At 42.1% G+C, this 21,549-nt stretch overlaps 1 protein-coding gene across 1 annotated transcript in view; it reads left to right on the top strand.

Annotated features, from left to right (window-relative positions):
• The first annotated feature begins 4,061 nt into the window (after nt 1–4,061).
• The window catches only part of CNTN3 (contactin 3), a 117,292-nt gene continuing 99,804 nt past the window's right edge, over nt 4,062–21,549 (top strand). Inside the window, exon 1 of the mRNA XM_052776360.1 lies at nt 4,062–4,140. The gene's annotated coding sequence lies outside the window, so the exon portion shown is untranslated. The remainder of the gene's footprint in view (nt 4,141–21,549) is intronic.

Raw genomic sequence — 21,549 nt, 5'->3', positions numbered from 1 at the left:
GGCAAAGTGAGGCTTTCAGTGCTGCAGTTTAATCCAGTCACATAATTAATTTCCTTAATACAGACTGGTCCTCTCATTAGCCTCCCCCTCCCAGTCCTTCCTTCTTGCTGCTCCAAACACCGGTTACACTCTCCATTTATTAGCACGAGCAGGAGATCATGGAGACAATGAAATGGAAATTTTAAGATGCTGGTGATTTAATCAATCGCATTTAATGCCAAAAGAATTGTTAACATTGACTTCTGTGAAATTGGACTAGACCGTTGCTGGATGCTTCTATAAACACTATACTTTTTAACATAATGCCTCCTAGGCCTACGGAGAGCAGGATTGTACAAAAATGGTGACAAAATAGAGATGGCCATGGGCATGAGGAGTGTGTCTGATATTGGTGTCAGCATTGGGAACAGCAACGATGCGAGACGACTGTGGACCAAGCACAAGAGTGAATGCAGCTTATCTCCTGACACCGCCACAATAGGGAGTCTCCCTGCGCTTTGAAGAACTGGCATGCTATCTTGTGATATACATATTCAAAATACCATCTAGTTACCACACTTGACCTCGGTCTTGAAAGAAATGCATAATCTATTAACTGTGCCTGCAGATCAAGGCCTCAGATAAGTTGATATCAATATTGGCTTAAGGAGAGAAGCATGTCTTAAAAATTAGGAAGATTACATTTACATTAAACACTTATCTTTAAATAAGATTCCCATAAGTATTACTGGAAAAAGTGCATTTTCTACTCATTTAACTGCATCCTAAGCATCATCTATTTTGTCTGTATATTTTCATCATTGACATTATTATGCCTGAAACTGTGATTGGAAAAGGTGGGCTACTACAACCCACACATAAAAAGACAGAAAACTATATTTTCAACCATGGTTGTTTTTTGTTTTTTTTTTTTTTAATATTCTACTGTCCAGTGGCTGTTTCAGATTAAATTAATTGATTTATCTACCTCCAAAGAAACTGATAGCAGCGATTGTCCGTGGTAAGACCAGGATAATGGTCCATCAGGTCCCATTGACTATATCCCATTCTGACAATGTCCTAGAGGTCCTTTGCAAAACAAATTCAGTTTAAGCCTGCGGTGAATTAGTTGGTATTTCTGCCAGTGGTAAGAGAAAGTCTTCAAAAGCCAAAGCATCTAGGAGATAAGCAATGACTGATTTTTCTGGAGGAAATTATGGTGGATCTGAGCCTACTTGTTACTGGTGGCTAAATTCCCATCTAAAATTTGAAAAAACAAGGGTTGTCAAAACAGACAGTGACAACAGCAGTGCACAAAACAGTTATATAGGCAACCCATGTGCTGAAAATGTGAACATGGCAAGAGAAATATTACTTGAAAGTAGACAGAGCAATTATGGCAGTTGGCAGAGAGTGTGTGTGGGGGGTATAGTTAAAGGGAGCAAGCGCTCAGCTGATAGTTTAGGTCTACACCAGCTGGCATCAGGATGGACAGGGTTAAGTTGGGTCTTCCAACTAAATTATTTATTAATTGGGAAGTTTAAATATCATATTCATTTACCTGCTTACACCCATGCTCATAAATTAAAGTAAGTTTTTTTCCATTTAATCTTTAGGAAGCATTAATTAGACAACACTAGAGTAGAAGCATCCTTGTTCTTCTCATATAATTTCCGAGACATGTCGACAGTGATGTTTGAATGACAAGTGGAAATGAAAAAAATCATTAAGCTGGAAGTAGTGCGAGACTTGCAATTAAGTTATTATTGAACATGTATATTATTACAGTTGGTCCAGAAGCCCCAGATGGCAGGAGGGCATCGTAGTATCAGGTACTGCGTGAAAACATGCCATCTAGCCTCAGAGAATTTACCATCTACAAATTGATTATATTCAGTTAAGTATACGGTGATACCGCATGTTTGCTGTGTTTTCTGAAATGAATACAGGAAAAGCACTTAAACCCCCACTATTTCTACATGCCTGGGTTGCTATAAAAAAAGTGAGGGAAAGAGTGCTTTTTGTCCCTTTTTACTTGTCATCTCAAAGATTAAAGTCATCTTTTAACCTCAAAATCTCATGAAGTGCCTCTCTGACAAACTTAAAAAAGCATCTTTTACATGGTGTAACTTGATACCTATGATAGGATTTTGAAGTCCTTGACTTAACTGAAACTGAAAAAAATGTATTAGTTGGCCAGAGTAGTCAAAATGTGGGGCTGGGCTGGAGGTGACAAAGGACACCAGGGAAGGCAACCTGCAGAATGCATTTTAAAAATCTTAACAGCACCTGTGGTCAGTCAAGCATAAAATACAGGCTATCCTTCTCATGCTGGTCTTGCACAGCTAAAGCTAATATTTCCAAGTGGAGAACTATGCCATAGGTCCATGAACTTGTCAGCTCTCATAAGCCCAAGTGAATCAGCTGTAGCGAATACGTGAACGGCAGACCTCTGAGGAAGCCAAATCTGCATTTCGGGCTTTGCTCCCGGGTCCGTGCTCAGTCAATGCCCCGCAGAGGTGTCCACAGCCACTGTGCTCCTACCTGTGCTAGAGTTCTCTGTAAAACTAAGGCTTGACCCGAGTCCTAATACAAGATTTTGTGTAATAATATCAAAAGTTAATATTATCTTCCAGGCAAAAGCCCAAAGTGAAGTTTTAGACATGTGATGGAGTTACCACGCTGTAATACATCACCTGAGCTGCAGTAACAGGCTGAATGCACGCTCCTGCTCCGTGCCAAAGCTGAGCTGAACCATATTAGTATGAGTATCAGTGCTTAGCTCATCAACGGTAACTCGTTAAATCACAGTTATTCTATCACCTCTACGAGTCCTATGTGATCGCACTCTGCCAATTAAAAATGCATCTTGTTTTTCTGAGGTAATTTATTTTTTGACATCCCTTCCTCAGACCAGTGCCACATTTCATTGCAGAAGTGACTACATTTCAGGGCTGGACATTCCGTAATTATCAACTTGCACAGGCACAGAAAAGCAAAGATGTCTCTTCAGGTCAGGGCTCCTACACTTAGTCTGGGTCAACAGATGCTGTGTCGAGTTTCTACTAGTCCCCAGAGGAGATGCCACCGTTTCCCAGCCGGCACATTTCAATAATTCACCGCAAAACCAGACAGAAAGGGAAACAGAGGTGGCAGCAACTTAAATCTTACTTGTTGAAGAAGCAAACTGTTTTCTTCTTGTCCTTTCTCCCCGTGCCCGGAGAGCAATGCATCACCACCCCTGTCCGAGAGTCCTCGGTGCAGCAGAGGACAGTCACCAAGTCCTTCTCGTCTCTTGCCATCGACGGCTTCCCTGTGGCCGCCAAGCCAAATCCATCCCTTGCGTAGCGGGTGAAGCAGAGTAGACTAATGTGCACTTTATTGTAATGTATACTTCGCTGGGCTTTGGGATCCTGAAAGATAATAGAGGTTTCAGGAAACTTATTACTATTTGTTATATAACCTGCCGGAGAAAGGGACTTATAAGAATTCTGCTCAGCCTTAATTACAGCAGCGCAGCTATAATACTGTGATCAGCTGGAGCCAGATTCAATAAAATCTCCATCCGGCTCCCGCACAAGAGAGACCTACGTGAACTTGATTCTTTTCCTGGGCTTCCAGCCCAGAAATTAGATGGAGTTTTTATTTAAGCTCTTCCGCGTCAACTTTCTTCGTCCAACACCGAGCCCGCTCAGCCTGAGCAGGAAGTGGCAGCCCGCCCCGCCACCCCCTCGCCGCAGCAGCGCCTTTTACCCCATTTCCCCCCCCCTTCCCGCCCCAGGCAGCGCGCCCACTTCACGCCGCCCCGGGGTGAATTCTGACTGGGCTTTCCCGGGCTCTGAGGGAAGCCGCCGCCGCCTTCCCCCTCCGCTCCTCTGCCGCCACCAGCCGCGTCGGCCCCGGCGCCGCCGGCTCCCTCGGGACCTGCCCAGCTCGGCGGCTGGGCTGGGCCGGGCCGGGCTCGGCACGGCCCCCGGGCGGCGGGGGAGCGGGTGGGTGGGTAGGCGGGCGGCAGGCCGCGCCGTGGCCGCCCCGCCCCGCCGCCTGAAGCGCGGCGTTCCCCGCTCCAGAAGAAGGGAGCGGCAGGATTACGGCGGGTGGCTCGGCGGGAAGGGCTGTGGCGAGGCTCGGTTGGCGGCGGGGAGCGGCTCACGGCTTGAGGTGGGGCAACTTCGGGGAAGAAAGTTGGGCTGGGTGGCCGGCGGCTGCCGCCCGCGGGGTCGCGGCTGAGGGGAGCTCTGTGGCAGAGGGCTTCCCGCCACAGTCGAGCCGAGCCGCCCGCCTCTGCCCGGCTCCCCTCAGCCCTCCCGCGCCGCGACCCGCGGGAAGGAAGGAAGGAGGGAAGGAGGGAAGGAACCGCGGCCACCGCCGTGTGTGGGGCCGCCTCCTGGGCGCCCAAGTTGGCGTCGCGGCGGGGGGGAGCGGGGCTGCGCCCCGGGCGCTGGCGGCGGCGAGCGCGGGGGAAACGGCTCCAGCTGGGATCGCAGCCGGCATCGGCACGCAGCTGAAGGGTGTTAGTTTAAATACCGCGGGGGGGGTGTCCCTGCCCGCCCTGGGGGAAAGAGCGGGGCTTGGCGTGCTGCCTCGCTGAACGCATCTCCAGTCCGGTGCAGAAAATAAGGCTCTTCCAGGTAAGGTGTAGCACGGGCGCTTCGTACGTGTTCCTGCAGCGCCGGTGCAAACGCACCGCTGCTGTTCGCCTGCTTGACACCCCCCCCCCCCCCACTAATTGCATTAGCGAGGCACCTCTCCTTCCTGCGTGCGCGGCGGGGAGCCGCTGCGCGACTTTTCCCCCCCCCCGTCCTGATGCGTCTCCTCCTCGGTTGCAAACGCTCCGCGAAACGTCCTTGGTGCCGGAGCCGCTTTCTGAGGGGTGGGAAAGCGCCCGAGGGCTGCGGGCTGGGCGCTGCTGGGGTCTGCCTGCTCGGCCTGGCCTGGGCGGCTGCACTGGGGCATAAAAACTACTAAAAATCTGAATATTTCCATGTTGTTTTTTTTTTTCTTCCCCGTTCCCGGAAAATTTTTAAAGTGAGCCTGGAGTTACTCAAGTCCTAAAGCTGTGCTTCTCTGGCTTTGCTTTTAATTAACTACTAATAATAGTCTTAAATTTAAGAACGCGAGTACGTGAGCTTTTTCTTCCCTCTCTCTGGTGTCGTTGGGGATGCTAGCAAGTTGGTTTAAAAAAAAAAACCAGCCCCCCCACCACTCCAGTGAAGGCTTTTTGAAAAGCTTTTTCTTTTTCCTCTTGAATAATCATTTAGCACTTTCTGTGCATCATTCGGGACCGTTCAGTTTCGACTAAATTCTGACAAAACCAGAACTTTCCCATCAGACGAGGGGGAAAAGGTTGAGCTAGATGTGAAGTTTCAGTGGTATCTCTCTCTCTGGGTAGTGGGTAGTAACGTGGCTCGGCACAGCCGATGGCTCTGCTCTCCCTCTGTTCCTGTAGCTCTCTGCAATGGCCTCTCTGCAGGTTTTGTCTGCTCTGGTGTTGGTTCTTCAGCTAGTGATTTGCCTTCTCTTTTGGAACTCTTTGATTTTTATTTACGATTCATACCTTACTGGGTCTGAGCTGCTGATGTCCCCAGTATCACTATGTGACCTTGTTGCCAATTAAGTATGGTGCCTGGCTGTGATTAACCTAAATCCAAGCACCATTTTGTTGTATGCGTCGGAGAGAGATCAGTCCATTTCTGATGTGAAATGATCCAGCAATAGCCTTGGGTGCTAACTGGTTAGTCATGATTACCTTACTGATGACATTCACACACACACACACACACAAAATCACTAGCATACTGATTTTTAGCTGTCCTCAAAGTGCTTGTTTTATACAAGGGGAAATAATGTCAGTATTTTTATTACAAGTGCAAAAATGTAAAAATAAAAATTAAGACCTTATGAAGGATGAGCAAACTCTCCAAACTATTGACTGCGGTATTTTGCAAGAGAAACTTGAACTGTAGCTTAAGCTGCATGCCAAGTTTGTTCAGTGATGTAATTATTTAGTCTAGATGGAAAGTTATGAACAAATTATTAAAATTAGTAATGGAAGTGCTAAACTAACTTTGAAGCGTTCGAAGTGTATTGCTACTCCTTGTGGAATTATTCCAGAAAGTTATTTATTATGCAAGAGACTTTCCATACTAATCTGACAAATGAATTTGTGAAAGCATTTGAGGAAAATGGTTTAGTGAAGGTGTATAATTCTTCCTAAAAATGCTGCTGACTTGTTGGGGCTGCAATTTAAAGGCATATTGATGCCCTGCGATTTTTCCCTGTGCCTTGAGCTCTCTGTCCTGCTACACAGGCACTTCTCTTACTCATCAGGGCTCCTACGGGCTTTATAGTGGTTTTTTAATTCTCTGTATTACTCTTAGTTTTGCCTTGCACTCGGAATGATCTACAGGCTTTGAGCTGAAAGCGTTGGTGTTTTCTGCGTATGTAAAGCAGTAGGAGGTGCCACTCTGGTCCGTGTTGTCAGAGCAGAGGATCTGCAAGTTGGCACTGGCATTTGCTATGGGATTTTTCCAGAGTTGGTTTTGCGGATGGTTGCTTAATGAATAGAACATCAGGTAGGGGTTGCCTAATTAATCTGCAACTTGGTACCTTTTATGTTAAGGGAAGTAGAAATACTAGATTTTTTGGAAAGCCTGTGGGGTTCGGAGCTGCTGCAGAGCAGTGGCAAGCTCTGGCCCTGCACGTAATTCCTGTCGCTCTGGCAGTCATTCAGCTCCCATGCCAGTGACCTTAGTTAGGGTCTTGCACTGAAATCTGTGCATGTATCCAGTTGGCTGCACGCTTTGCAAATCCCTGGGCTTGGGGACTTAGATGTGTGAGTTATGGACCTACCAAAACAACTCGTTCTTTAAATTCCTGAAGAGCAAGTCGCTGTAGCTATGTAGTGATGCCATATTTTCATGTTACTTTTCTGTAATGTTTGTATTGGAGTTTCCCTCCACAAATAAACGTTTCCAACCACTCGTGTGGGGGAATGGTTTGGGGATTTTTTTATGAGCAAGACTCACTGTCTTTCATTCTGTGCCACATCTATATGTTCTTGTGGTATTGTAATGGGAAATTTCTGCAAATAGGTTCAATCTTTTTGCTTTTCTTCCTGGAAGAGACTGATTCTTACAAGTGACATTAAGCCAGTGGTTTTACATGAGCGTAAGTGATTATCGGGGTTTACTTTGATACTGGAAGACACAGATTAACTGCAATCTGTAAACAAGATTTTTCATGCATTTGAAATGATGAAAGGCACGGTGGTGTGGTGCTGCTGTCTGAGGAGCCAGCAAGCCTACAGAGAGAGGGAAGAAGTTCTTAGTGATGAGGAATGACTATGGCTGGTGGTGAGTATCCCTCCTGAGTACAAAGACAATTTTGGATGACTTGAGAAATGATTACAAGATGGGGCTTGATTTACTAGAAAATGCAAGGAAAATGGGAAGTCTGTTAATCTGTAAAGTTGCTTTTTGAGTGCATTAGTTTTTGTCCTTCTTGGTGCTGGCTTTGGCAGCTAGGTCTGTCTTGTTCTGATATCAAATATGTAACCTAGTTCATATTTGGAAACTAGTGAACACTAGATTACAGTCACCTGAGATGCATGCGTTAAAGTTGAACACTACTGAAGTTAGAAGTGATGGGAAATGACTTATTCAGGGGACTTCTGTGATAAATGCGTTGCTTAAGCTCATGTACGTGGGTGATGTCAAGATGGATTAAATGGCAAGATACTTTGAAATCGACTTTTGTTTAAAGAAGTTTAGAAACATTGTTTTGATTCTTCAAAACTGTGCCACAGAAGCTGTCTCTGGAAATGGAGGAGCAGAAGACTTGCCTTGATGCTCATGCTCTGAAATGGTTGCTCTGTTGCTGCTATCCTTGACAAAGCAGATCTGCAGTGACAATAAGTCCTTTTTCCTAGGTCGTCTTTGTTTTGCAGCTCTACAGCTTAAGTTTCCCTCAGAGGCAGCCTCTTTTAGCCAAACCACGAAAAGATCAGTCAGTGATTATCCCAATTAAAAACAATTAAAATGCAGAAACATGAAGTTGATAGAGTTGCAGTCTTCTCTTATGCTAACGTCTCCACCTTTGATTTAGTGAAGCTATTTAGAGTCATAGCTCTAACTTCTCAATGTAGATTTGAATATTCACATTTTATAGCATGTGGTGTAGGAGAATGCATTAGAGGAAGAAACTGAAGAATCATCAGTGATACCTTGTAATGTGCCTTAGGAGAGGAAAGAATTAGGTAAAGGCTGCAGGTTTGCATAAACTGAGAAGTACTTTCCCGTTTACAGGTACTGATTCAGTGCTCAAAAGGCCACATTGTTCTCATGTCCATTGAGACTGCCGAAGAACAGATCAAAGTTGATGGCCTTTTAAATGAAAGTGTATCCAGGAGGGTACTGTTTGGATAACAGAAATGGGGAGGGGGGGAGCTTTGACCACGGTCAGCTTAAATTTACTGTACACAGGTTTTGGTGGTTTTTAGTGTGCTGTCTAATGCAAAGAAAAGAGGAGCTAATACAGAATGAAGGGAAGTGGCAGGAGTTCAAAAAATCTTAAGGATTCTCAGTCCCATACTTGGTTGAATGAAAAGAGAAGGTGGTCAGCCGGTGAAAAAAAGCAGATAGTTGGGTTTTTTGGTCAGGCAAAAATATGCATGTTGAAATTTGGTCTGAGAAAAGATCAATTAAAATACAGCTCAGAATGTATATAGCATTGGCTTTATTTGAAAGAGCAGTTAGGTTTATACTCTTAAAGTTTCACTTTTTAAATGTAATAAAGTATTAATATTATTCCTTAAAGCCAATGATACTTTCATTTTGCATAGCTGGTACAGGATTTTTTCCCAAACTATAAATTTTAAGTATTTTTCTCTTGAAAAATATATCTGTTGATCAATGTAAAGAATAATTAACTGGCAAAGTTGCTGCGTTTCCAGCTGAGTGAAACAGCAGTCAGAGCTACTGAAGTTGTGCTCAGCCCTGAACAATCACGTCTGCAGCCTACTTGTGCTCTCCTGGAGAAACTTCCATAGTGAGAATGGATGGTATTTGAAACCAGGACATGTATTTTAGTATTTTGTTAATCCTGATTGCACACAGGAGAAGCTTTGTGTTCGCAGCGTTTGACTGTGAATCATGAAGCATTTAAAATACGTACTGCAGAGCTACCAATATGGTGGGCCCCCAGAAAAGGAGACACAGTGACATGAGCTGTAAAAGGATTTTGAACAAGTGCTTCAGATAATAGGAAGAGAAAACCAGAGATGACCAGATTGTCTGGGAGGTTTTTATTGATCAGTCAGTTATTGGGTGCTGGAAAATACAAGAATAAACCTCATTTTTTTCCCATGAGAGAGTTATACTGCTAACTCACACCCCAATGCACCAAAGTTGGGCCAGCATTTCTTCTAACTGTGTTGCTCTGAGGTACTTTCACAGCAATAGGTTAGATTTTTTTTTTTTTTTTCCTCCTTAAATAGTGGAAATAAGCAAGCTGTTGTCAGAGAGACTAATTCCAGACAGTCAGGCTGACATTTATGGTTATGAAGAGCATGCTTTTGAAATTTAACAGTTGAGTGAATTATCTTTCTTTTCCTGAGCTGTTATCTGCTTTATATCTTGTATCTGGAATTCTTGTAGCTGAACCCAAACACTGAACCCCCCCACCCCCCCCCAAAACAACCCAACAAACAAACCCAAAACCTAACAACAAACCCCACCCCAAACCAAAACCAAATCCAAACAAAAACCAAACATGACACATACCCCCCCAAAAAAACCAAACCCAAAACCAGTCCCTCAACATCAGATAACTTACTGTGCAATGCTAGTATCACTTCAAATGTATATGTATACAGGTGGGTGAAGCAACAGGGCAAAAAGATACAATGAAAGTTGTTTTCATTTAAAGGCTTATTCCTTCTGGTGTGCTGCTGTGATGGGCAGAGGGCAGGCATGAGGGTCTCTGTAATACAGTGCATATTATTTAAATTTCTGACCTGCAGTTTGAGGGGGAGACACATATTATGATGACAAGGAGTTAATAAATGTGTGTGTGAAGGAGCTTATAAAATCTTTGCGCAAGTGAAACCTGACTTAAAAGACAGTGCCACCAACCTTCCTGTCATCCTGGGGGACCATGTGCTGCCTAATGTGTTGCAGTTCCAACAGGCAAGGATGGAGCAAGACTCCTATGCTGTACCTCTACCCAGGTGTGTGTCTGGTGGTGGCAGGTGTCTCTGCTTTTCTGATTGCAGCTTATTTGCAGCAAAAGTTGAGAATGATTAAACTGGTCCAGCTGTTACAAATTAGTTCCTCCATACTGTGTTTGAGTGACAAAAACTAAAGCATTTTTTTACCATAGTATGTCACTTGTGTAGTGCAGTGCCAGGGAAGCTGAGGAGTGAAGAACTGTTGTGCTCGAGTGAGGTGCAGTGGACGCAGCGCAAGAAGCAGCAGGGGCGTTGGATATGGGCAGGTTTCATATCTTATTACTGTAGATCTATTCCTATATGCTGTTTCTTTGGTTTTGAGATGTATAGTTGAGGAAAGGCATGCTTGCGCATTCAGTTGTAATGGAGAAGTGAGAAATCTTGAATTTTGCTGTAGTTTTAAAACAGTAGTTTGAGCTTCATTGAAAATTGATGGTTAAACCCAGATTACTTTGCCATCTACATTTTAATCCAAGCAGTAATGGGCCCCCCTGGCATTCGTTGTTCTAAAAAATGCTCTTCTCCCTATTCCTGTCTTTTATGTACTGAAAAAAAAAAAAAAAATCATACTATTTCTCTAGCACTGCTGAAATCACAGTGCAATGTTTGTAATTTGGGGAGTGTGTTTCAGTTCAATAGGCCTTGACAATTCTGAAGAGTGTTACCACTCAACATATTTAGGTCTTTTATGAAATTCAAAATATAATAAATTACAGCTGTTTGTAGCTGTAAACCTCTCTTTGGAGTAAATTGGTGGGGAAAATCAACGGGTTTTCCACAATCTGGCTTAATGTAAAGCATGGCCAGCATCCCTTTTGCTTGTACTGAGGTCAGGACAATCATTTTTAGTGTATTGTGCTACTTGACTACATAAGGAGCAATCCTGTCTAATCCAATCCAGAGCAGGTCAGTAAATGATAAATTTTGTTTAGCTTGCAAGCATACTGATTTTCACAGTTCATTTACAGAAGAATCATGCATCTCTGCGTTTGAAGACGCTCCATTTGTTGAAGTCAGTGTCTCTTAGCATTCCCAGTAAAATGTGTGAGATGAAAAATACTGTTTTAATGGCATATTATTGTGGAGATGTTTTACATGGAGAAACTGGGAAATCGGACTCGTACGGCTGATGCAGAAACCATCATTTACTTTTCCTGAATATAATCAAATGTGTTGACTTCATCCTAGCTTCTTAAGGCTTATTGCAGTCACCTGGATGTGTGTCTGTCCTGCCTATCCATCTGTCCTGCTGGTTGAGGATAGTCTGTTTCTAAAACCATGAAAACAGGGTCTTTGCTACCACTCAACCACTTACTGGTGCCCTCACTGAGGGGGAGAGAAGCATCAGGGTGAGCTTGATGCTTATTAGATGTTGGAGCAGGTAGTAACCCTTGGTGGCCCTGATCTTGTAGGTGTAGGATAGGAACACTCTCCTGGGTGGTGGGATGGTGTGTTGGTAGAACATACATGTGCACTATCATGTGCAGTTTTTACATCAAAAACTCATGACTGAAATGTCAGTGTTTACTCTGATGACTTTTTTCTTTATTTAAATGGTAACTTTTTTGGTGCTTGTTGCTACAAGTGTAGTGCAGGTCCTTGTGTGTGTGAAGCTGAGGTTATGAGTGGGAGGAAAGCTCTCTTCAGCATCCTGGATTATTTAACATCTCAGGCAAGTATGGTGATGTAGGTTGTAAATGACAATAAAAAGAAAAGGCTGTATATGCATGTATGTTTTACTAGGGTAATTTATAAAGCAGAGTATGGGTTGATAGCATTTCTGCTGGGTCACTGTTTGACCACCAGTACCTCTTTCCCAGTGAAGTGCATTACATGCTGGGAACGTGCTGCTGGACAATTAAATAATAACAGTAAAATGTTCATTGCACTTTTTAAAAACAAATGCTCTGAAGAAACCGAGCACGGTAATCGAGCTATTAGCATATATGCTATCAAATATGTGCATGCACTTTTGAGTCCTCCCCTTCCATTATTAAGATCAGTAGAAGACCCTTTGTATTCTCACCTTTAGTATTTCAAATCTGAGCGTCCAAATGCTGTGGAAAGTAGTGGTGAACGTTAACTTAGTCCTTCAAAAGTGTTAAGGAAAAATACATTTATCTTTCGGGTTATTCTGTTGAGTTTTCTGTCTGCAGTTAAATTTTGTTGCAGGAAATTATATTGTTCATTGCAATAAGACAGACCAGAGGGTGTTTTTTAATAATTCTAAATAATTGCTGCAATCGATATACAATTTTAAAACAGCAGGATTTATAAATGTAATGGTATGAGTACTGTAGGATAATGATTATATAGGTAATTATTGCATATTATTGAAATACCTTCAAACCTGCAGTGGGATTTTTCTGGCACTTCCACAGTTACAGGAGAGAGCTGTGTTAAGTAAGGATCTTCCCTAACTCCTGTTCACAGTGGTTGTCTCCTTGACCATATGTTTCTGTTTGGAAGCTTACAGTTAGCTGGTGAGGAGGATTTCTCTGGGCTGTGGTGTAGTTCGAGCCCTGCAGTAGAAGCTTAGCAGTGATGCCAGGAGCAAACCTCACTTCTGCAGGTGGGGCAGGATCTTGGGGCTGTAATAGGTGCATTTCTTTCTTGCTATGAAGCAATTAAATCACATTGTACAGTTTCTTATTGTTGCTTACCTTGCAGAAACTAGGGCTTTCTTAAAACACGTTCATTAAAGAGGTCAGTACTGTACTATTAGCATTTATTGAGGTGGTGGAACAGGACTTTGTTTCAACAATGCTTTGGCTTTTAAGTCCCTCCATCCACTCTTCTCTATCGCATCTCCTCTAAAATTTGGTCACTTTGAATACTCGAGGAGATGATAGTTGCAGAGAAACCAGAAGTGTATGAGAAGGAACAGCTGGTGCTCTTTGTTTCTTCTCCTGCTGCCAGCCATGGCTGGTGAGAATAGTGAGTCAAGGGCATGGTCACAGAAGGGAGGCTGTTCTGGTGACAGCTGCCCTTCATCACAGCCTTTTGACTGCCCTGAAAATCCAGAATGATGTAAAAAGAGTCCGTTGCCAATCCACCATGGTGTTGGGATGCCCCATTTCAGGCCATGTGCTCAAATCTGCTTGGGCAGAGTTGAGACTGGAGGGAAGGAGCAGAGCTGAATTCAGGCTGGAATCAGCCTTTTAATTTTCGTGGTGTGGGGGTTTTTTGTTGTGGTTTTTAAATTTTTTTTATATTTTTTTTTTTTAGAGTGGAGTATATGCCTGAATAATTGGTAGGCCACTGTTCCCATTTTGAATTACAAGGGCACATTATTATAAATACTTGCCCTTGAAACATATTTGAACTTATTAAGCACTAATAATTTCTCTGTCACTTTGATCTGTACTGAATTTAAGTTTCACTTCATTGGTCCATACTGTGGAACTGTTAATGATACCAGTTGTTTTCTTTTAACGTTGGGATTTAGGAATATATTGCCTTAGAGTTATTAAAAGGCAATTGGAAACATTTGCGTTGAAAACCTTTGTGCTATGTCACAGGGGGATATATTTAAACATTGATTGATTGAAGTTACAACAAGAGAGTAGCCTTGCCACCTTTGAAAGTCGCCTGTTAAATAAGCCCTAGTTTTGAGCATTGGTACCGGCTTCTGGACCATTCAGGTCTGCATCTGGCTTTTTAGGAAAATTCCTAATGTTTTTGTACATGAATTGGCATTTGTTACACACTAGTGCTGGCTCCAGCTCTTTCCTTTCCATCTGTCATAGTTTTTGCTTGTGTTGACTAAATACATTGAGTGTGTTTTTTAACTGTGCAGGTAAATGTATGAAAATGACTATCTGCTTTGCGTAGTCTAGGTGGAAAGGGTAGGTTTTGTAACTTTTCATTCCTCTCTTTTGTATGAGGGTGCATGTAAATATGTGAATCGAATCACTTGTTACCATAATGGCTTGTAAAGAGTAATGAGTGTAATTTATTCAGGGTTTCTAAGTGCTTTCACGTAACTGTCCTTCCATTGAAGCTGAAACCACAAGATACAAGGAATTGAAGCTTTCCCCGAGACCATGGATCAAGCCAGTAGGTGAATATTAATATCAGGTTATCTTTTCCAAACATGCTTTCCTATGTCTGAATCTTACAAACTGGATGCTGTATATAGTAGTTTAAATCAATGGCAAATGGTGCTGAGCAATATACCTCCAGAAAGTTTAGTGGAAGCCCCATTGAAGGCTGTTAGTAGTAAGTTGATCAACTTATAGCAGAAGAGAGGGAATCAACAGCTAAATTGAGACAGACTCCTAACTTGATTTTTTTCATGTTTGTTGTCCCATTCATGAGCAGAAATACTTGCCTTAGGAAGTAATGTGTGGATTAACTGGTAGATAAAAGGTTAAATTTTATGGAAGCTCTGCTAAAAGTCATACGGAGTATTATCTGTGTGCTTGATTGTGTCATTCCTTGTGTTTTCTTCTGTGGCCAACATCTTTTTAGTTTATGTAATTGGAAAATGCTAAAAGTTAAAGGCGATGAGTTGCATATTTTGGGATCTTCAGGGAGACAATTTGCAAAGTACCCCAGTCCAGCTCTTCAGGTAGATAGATACATGTGTTGAAAGGAAAGGATGACTGCCTACTGCTCTAAGTTTGGGGTGCGACTGGGGTAATATTTGCTATTCCTTAAAAATGAGATCCTGAATATTAAGTTGAGTGTAACTACTGGAGTGGGGGTGAGTACCAGTGAATGGAAATGGGGGAGAAATCTGTGTTGCTGTGTTTACGAATGAAGTGAATGCTTAAAAGAGGAAATAAATGAGCAAATATGAAGAACTGAATACTGAAAATCCCTTTAAATGTTGAGTACTGAAATATGCAGAAATGTTTGCAGTGTGGACATTGGTTGTATGGGCTTGGTAAATGTTTATCTTGTGGTCTATGTAATGCTACTTATGGCAGATTACTTCAAACACATGAAGGTCTCCTACAATGATGGCTAAATTTTTAACCCTTCTTTTAAAAGAACTCACATGTAGCTTGCAAACTTTGAAGAGCTGTTTGGTCGTTATTTCATCTCTGCAGATGGGGAGACTTGGGGAGGTGAAGGAAGGTGCCCATGATCAGTGGCGTAGTCAGGGGTGTCGTAAATTCCTGAGGTTCACTGCAACTTGTCACCCATCCTGCCTCCCAGGGGAACAAGGGGAAAATGGTGTGTTAATTACTCTCGTGATTATGAGTCGGTATCTGTAGGTGGAACAGGGACCACTGCAGCACTTCATTTTAGTGCCAACTCTCTTCTACCCTCTTTCCCAAGAGCCTCTTATCCTCTGGCCAGACATGTCTAGTCATCCGGCAGGACATCCATGCTTCCCTATGGATGGAGAAGGAGCTGAGGAGGGTGGCCAGGGGAGGCTCTTGGGTCTCCTGTGAGGGAGAGGTGCGACATGATGCTGACCCTCTCTGCTGAACCATCTGCTGGGATTTTTATTCTTTTTTTTTTTTTTTTTTAATACAGCCTGGAATATTGAAATGGAGAAGCGTTTGATTCTTCACTTTAACTGAATTGATTTCTTTGTTTTATCTGTTCTGTAACCTGATTTAAACCAGACAAACTAAACTAACTTTAACAGGGAGAGGTTTTATGTTTATCAGCCATATGGTATACTGGGTTTTTAATGTATCAGTTTCTAGCTCTTAATTTTATCTTTAGAATTTTTCTTGCCTCTTTCCATTAAATTCTGAAGCAAGCTGCTGAGGTCAGGAGGTTGCAGATGATGCTGCCATATTAAAAAGGGGAGGGGGAGGAGTTTACAGTAGAAATGAGTTTTACCTGAAAATTTGCAGAATTCATTAGTTGAGGCTGAGTTATGGTGGAAAATAAGCATTGCTACATGTGTCTTGGAGTTTTTGCCACTTCCAAGCGATGCTGAAGACGTAAATTTTTAAGTCTCCTTTATGTGCAGTCATTGGTTTACAGGATAAAAAGCAAAGCTAAAGCTTGCAGAAGAGAAGGAGGGTAAACAAAACTAATTTAGCAGCCAGGAAGGAAGGAAATAGGGTTAAGAATAGAGGTAATTTAAATAAATTGTTTAATCCCTTCTAGGTTTGAAAGACTTTGGGATAATGAGTAAAAACTTAGAGATGCCTAAGTGACTGTGTGGCTGTTCCTGAGCTATAATCTGTCCGTTAAGGGAGACATACAGAGGATCAAGTCACCTATCCCCTTAATAACCCTTTAATTTAGCCTGCATCAACTCTTTGACCTTGTTCACTGCAGGTCTGACAAATGGCTGTGCTGGCATCACCTAAGGAGTGAGTAAGTAGGCAAGGGTACAGGCTAAATCAGCATTGCTGCTGAAAAAACATCCATGTAACTGAACCCTCAAATTTCGAAGTAAGTCTTTTGGGGGAAAACCAGAACTCGAGTTCCTAAGGTTTGTAGTCCTTCATGTGAGGTCTTCAACTGTGCAGTCTCTAGCATCTGTTGGAGCATGTAAGCGTACGTTTTTAGCAACGTGTACTTCCTCCAGATAAAGATTTATTGATTCTACAGAGGTATTCTAGGTATTCGTTAGGTTTGTGTGCATGTCATTAGTGGTGTATGAAAAGGCTCTCTATGTACACTGAATATATGTATATATTCTATATGTATACCGAAGTTTTTACCCCAGAGAAAATACATGTTTTGTTGTTGTAGACTAAAGATCTCAGCATTCATACCGAAAGAAGATAGACGTATATATGTTTACTTGACCGAACGGCTCCCTGTTAAAACTGGTAGAAGGTGGCTGGCTAAATTCATGCTGAAAACTTTTTTTCTTTTTCTTCCACTAGGGTTGGGTTGGGTGACAGTTTATCCCGGCCTGTACTGGGACCAGTGCTGAAGCCTGCAGAAGCTGTGGAGCCTGGTGCTGCTGTACGCAGCCCTGATGAGCTCTGTTGCCATTGTCGCACAGCTGCAATGGAAGTGCACTTAAATGTCTTTTTCTTCTCGATAAGATGAAGGGCAGCAGCTGCTCATGTGTAACACTTCACCCATTCTTGAACATTTACATGTTTGTCTACTCTTGACTAAGCAAGAGTTAGCTTTTGTTCCAGAAGTAGCTAAATTAATGTAAACAGGATTTATTTGCCTCTTCTCCCCCTGCTTTTGAGGGTCTGTCTTCTCACATAGCGCTATTCCTCTTGTTGCTTGTCTCGCATCTTTCCTGTTCTAAAAGCTGTGTTGAAATTACAGTGGAAAAAGCAATGAAGCCTTACAGAGAACTAGCAAATGATTTGTGGAATCAAATACAGTTACTGAAGTAGTTGCATATATATGGTAGTTTTCCTTTTATAAGTTTAGCTTAATCTGTTTATAGATCTTGCAGTTAATCAATTTCTCACTGTAATTGTTGTAACTATTGGATTTTGAATCTAATGTTGACTATCTTTGCTATTGTATTGGTAAAGAAACTAGAAATCTGTGTGGCTCTGGTAAGGAGCTACGTTTCTAATGTTTTAAAAGCTGTAGTTTAGTCTATTTGAGCATCCTTTTTCCTTGATAACACCTGTTTTGTTTGCATTTTAAGCTTATGTCTAACCATACTATCCTTCTGTGACTGTTCCATGAAGTAGGGTTTCCTCCCTTCTCCTTTGGAGAATAACAAAAGATTGTGGGTTTTGCTTGTCATTTTATTTTGTAGTAAGTTCTTCCCTGCCGTGTAACTGTGGTTCACACACCAAAATCCAGGTACTAGAAAGTTTCAGTATTTCATCAAGTGCACTTGTAGACCAGAAAGCCCTTCTGCAGATCTGTCCTTTTACAAAACAGCTGAAATAAGTGAATCTTCATCAAGAAACACACCATCCTCTTCAAGAGCACAGCCCTCAGGAGCTGCTGGTTGGAGAGGCAACTGGTCCCAGCCTCTCTGAGAGCTGGCCCCGTGCATCTGCTGTGGGGAGTGCTGTGCCCTGACCTGGTGTTTGACACTGCTGTTGTGTTTCCTCTGGAAGTGGTGATGGTGGCATTTGGTGCCTCTCCATAAGGTGCTGCGGTCCAGAAAAGGATCATGGACTTCTCTTAGCTTTTTCTACGTTTTTTTCAACAACTTCCAAGAGGAGCGTAGTATCTCTTTCACGTTCATTATTCATTCAAGTCCCAGCTTTGATGCAACTTAATCTAGACTGTTGTAAGACTTTAAGCTTTTGACCTTGTCCCTGTCCTGTCCCAAAAATGTTCTTGACTAGGTCCGTTGTGGGTTGGTTGGTTTCAGATGAAAAATCCAAACAACTTATTGTTAAGTCTGTCTTCTGACTAGAATAACTGCAGTATTTATACTCATTTCTACAAGTATTTCCAGATGATTGCAAAGCAGCTTCTTAGTAGTCAGGCTCCACTTAGAAACTGCAATAATCTCTTGCTCATACTGCCAAAGCTCAGAAGCTGGGCTTACTGCGCAGATGTCCCATATCATGCAGGGGAAACATCAAGGAAAATGAGTATGGCACTTACCTCCTCTACTAAACTGTACCTAGCTTTTAGTGGGTGGGTGGTTTGGGAAGGTGGAGGGGAAGGGGGCTTGGTTTTCTTGGCTTATTTCATTGGTAAGAGGGCAGAATGACAGTACTCAAGAGCCATCTGTCCCAAGTGTAACTTAACTTGAAAACTGTTTTGATATCACTTGCTGAATGTACTCCAGAGTTAAGAAAGTTGCATAAGCTTCTTATCTGAAGCTAAGCAGCTTAAGGAAGTTGCAAAGCTCCACCACCTCGCGCTTCCTGCTGTTGAGCTATTTTAACATAAAATCTTCTCTTCCCCCAGCATCTGAACATCCTAATGTTACAGATTTTGATAACTTGCATAGTTAACTGCTCATGCCTGCATGTTATCCTGAAAGAACAAAAAGCTCCCAGACCTTTCACATAGTTGTGACTTCAGGAAAAAAAAAAAATCGGAAAAAAATTGGTAAAACGTGTGAAACTGATAGAAAACAGTAATAAGGTTAGGTGAGATTAAACCTGAAGTTTTCTCCAGTCTGCTTTCATTCTTAGATGGACTCTTGATTGCTTAATGCAGAGTAGGCATGAGTTCTGGTCTGAGTCATTTGATCCCCTTAACTCCTCATCAGGTATCTGCTGCACTTCTGGGAACCTCGGATACTGTCATGGTAGAAGTTTCCAGCTGCTCCCTGAAGCTTTTTACACTATAGTGTGAAAAGAATTGCACGTAAGCCTCAAACATACAAATCACTAATAACATAGATGTACTTTCCCTTTTGTGTCCAAGGATGCTCTCTTTCCAGCAGATAACAGTCTACAGTGACATTTTTAAGAGAACCAGGCTTGGAATTTGTAGCTGATGCATACAGCATCATCCGGAAGGGGAGAACCATGTTTTTTCTCTGTAGGTATCTTAGCAAAATAAGCAGAAGAAAATAATCTCCTTTATCCTTATGACCCTTTACAATACTGTAACAAAAGGAATCTTCTCCCAGCCCTTGGTTCACTGCAGCAGAGAGGGAAGAATCAGCATTTCCACCATACTTTGAGAAAAATTTGAAGTGCATCAGTCTGGGGAATAAGCACTGCAGACAGTTAACTGTCTGCAATTCTAATTTAGATATTTCCTCAAATTCTGAATTTGTAAGGATACAAACTTCTCCTTTCTGAAAGACTCAGTGACTTGTCCAATAAGCCTAGTTAAGGTCGTAATGAACATACCATTCTTAGATTAATCTGTCCCTATACTTCCTGGGAAGTAGTATTACATAGTGATGTGAATTAGCTAAATGGCACATGTGAAAAGAAGTTGTTTGAGAGAGATACAAACAGGTATTGCACCAGAGAGCTGGTTTTTTGTTGTGGTTTTTTTTTTAATTTGCACAAAAGAAATGTTACTATTGCAGTGAGGCAACACGCGTTTACACTTTACATGTATTAAATTTAACCCATAACGGACTTAGGGAAATATGCCGTGTTACTCTTATGAACTGGGGAGTAGAAAAGTGCTAGTGTATATTTTTCTTCTCTTTTTGTCCCTAACCAGGTCAGGTTTTGCTTTGGCAACAGAAATAGCGATGAATTTTTTCCCATTCATCTTAGAACTGCCTTTTGCCATCACTTACTATCAAAGTCTCAGAGTTATGCAAAGTCAAGCTTAATATTTGGGTGGATGTTCCGAGCAAACAGGCAACCCCAGTTACCTGGAGGAGGGTGCAACAAGCCTGATGGCATCTGTATCTCTACATCTGCTGCTCCTGGAGCTGGTTCCTCCCTCTGCCTCTGGCAGCTACAAGCCGTGTCCTGCAGCGCTGGCTCCAGCCCCTGTTTGCTTTACAAATGCAGGTGACTATAATTCTGGGCACGCTTGTTATTTGTGTTATTTATCTGATTCCTTTGCAAATCCTCCTGAGTCCTGAGTGATGTATTATTCTGATAAATTCCACAAGTTTTCTCTGCATTGTGTAGAGGACTTCTAAAAAAAAAAAAAAAATACAACCCTTCGTTGTTTCACTGGGATATATTTTACATACCTTAGACTTTTCTAACTAAAAGAGGCTGGTACTTTTAGAAGCAAAATCCCAGCAAGGCATTATCATCAGTTGACAAAGTTCTATTATGGTATTATTCTTCTTGACTGTGCCCAATATTTGTAGATCCAGTTAATATTATAGGAATGTGAAAGAAGTCTTGAAAGCCCCCTTTAACATTAGGCTTTGAAAAATCCTGCTTCCTGGATTCATTGTGCGTGCTCAGGTGAATTTAATGGCCTTGTTAGTCAAAAAAGGCTCCAAAAGCCTTTGTAGAATTAAAATTACTTTTTATGACTTAGAAAAATATGCATTGTAGGCACAGCTTCAAGTACTTTTGTACAAGATTTGTCGTAGATGAGTTTATACTTTGTGTTCTTGCTTTAATGATACCACTTAAAGCCAGGCATAATATGTTCTTTAATGCTCTGTTTCAACATAAGTTTCAATTTTCACCTTCCCTCTCCTGTACAAAGAAGGATGCAGAGGCGTCCCAAATATTTTAGTAACTGCAGCATCTTTCATGCCGTGTCATAGATCTGACTATTCAAATTTCATATTTAACTTAGAATAACTCCTCCCTGCGAGGAAGAGTAAGGACCCATCTAATATATGTGTTGAGACACACATGTACCCATTCTTCATAGAGGATCTTTCCTCTTAATGAGGGTAACTCCAGAAAAACGAAATGCAGAAGATCTTGATTTCTGTAGGAACATTTGGAAAATGCTAAGGGATGTTCCCCTAGGTCTTAGACGATTAGGAAAAAGTATTTGGTAGGACTGTCCAGGAGCCTTTGCTCCTTTGGCTATAGCACAGGAAAATACAAACTTGGTGACAGATTGAAGTTATGTAG

This window comes from Harpia harpyja, chromosome Z, assembly GCF_026419915.1.
Source record: "Harpia harpyja isolate bHarHar1 chromosome Z, bHarHar1 primary haplotype, whole genome shotgun sequence".
In the NCBI taxonomy this organism is placed as follows: Eukaryota; Metazoa; Chordata; class Aves; order Accipitriformes; family Accipitridae; genus Harpia; species Harpia harpyja.
Note: the sequence above shows the minus strand (reverse complement) of the source record. Positions and strands in the feature narration are given on the sequence as shown.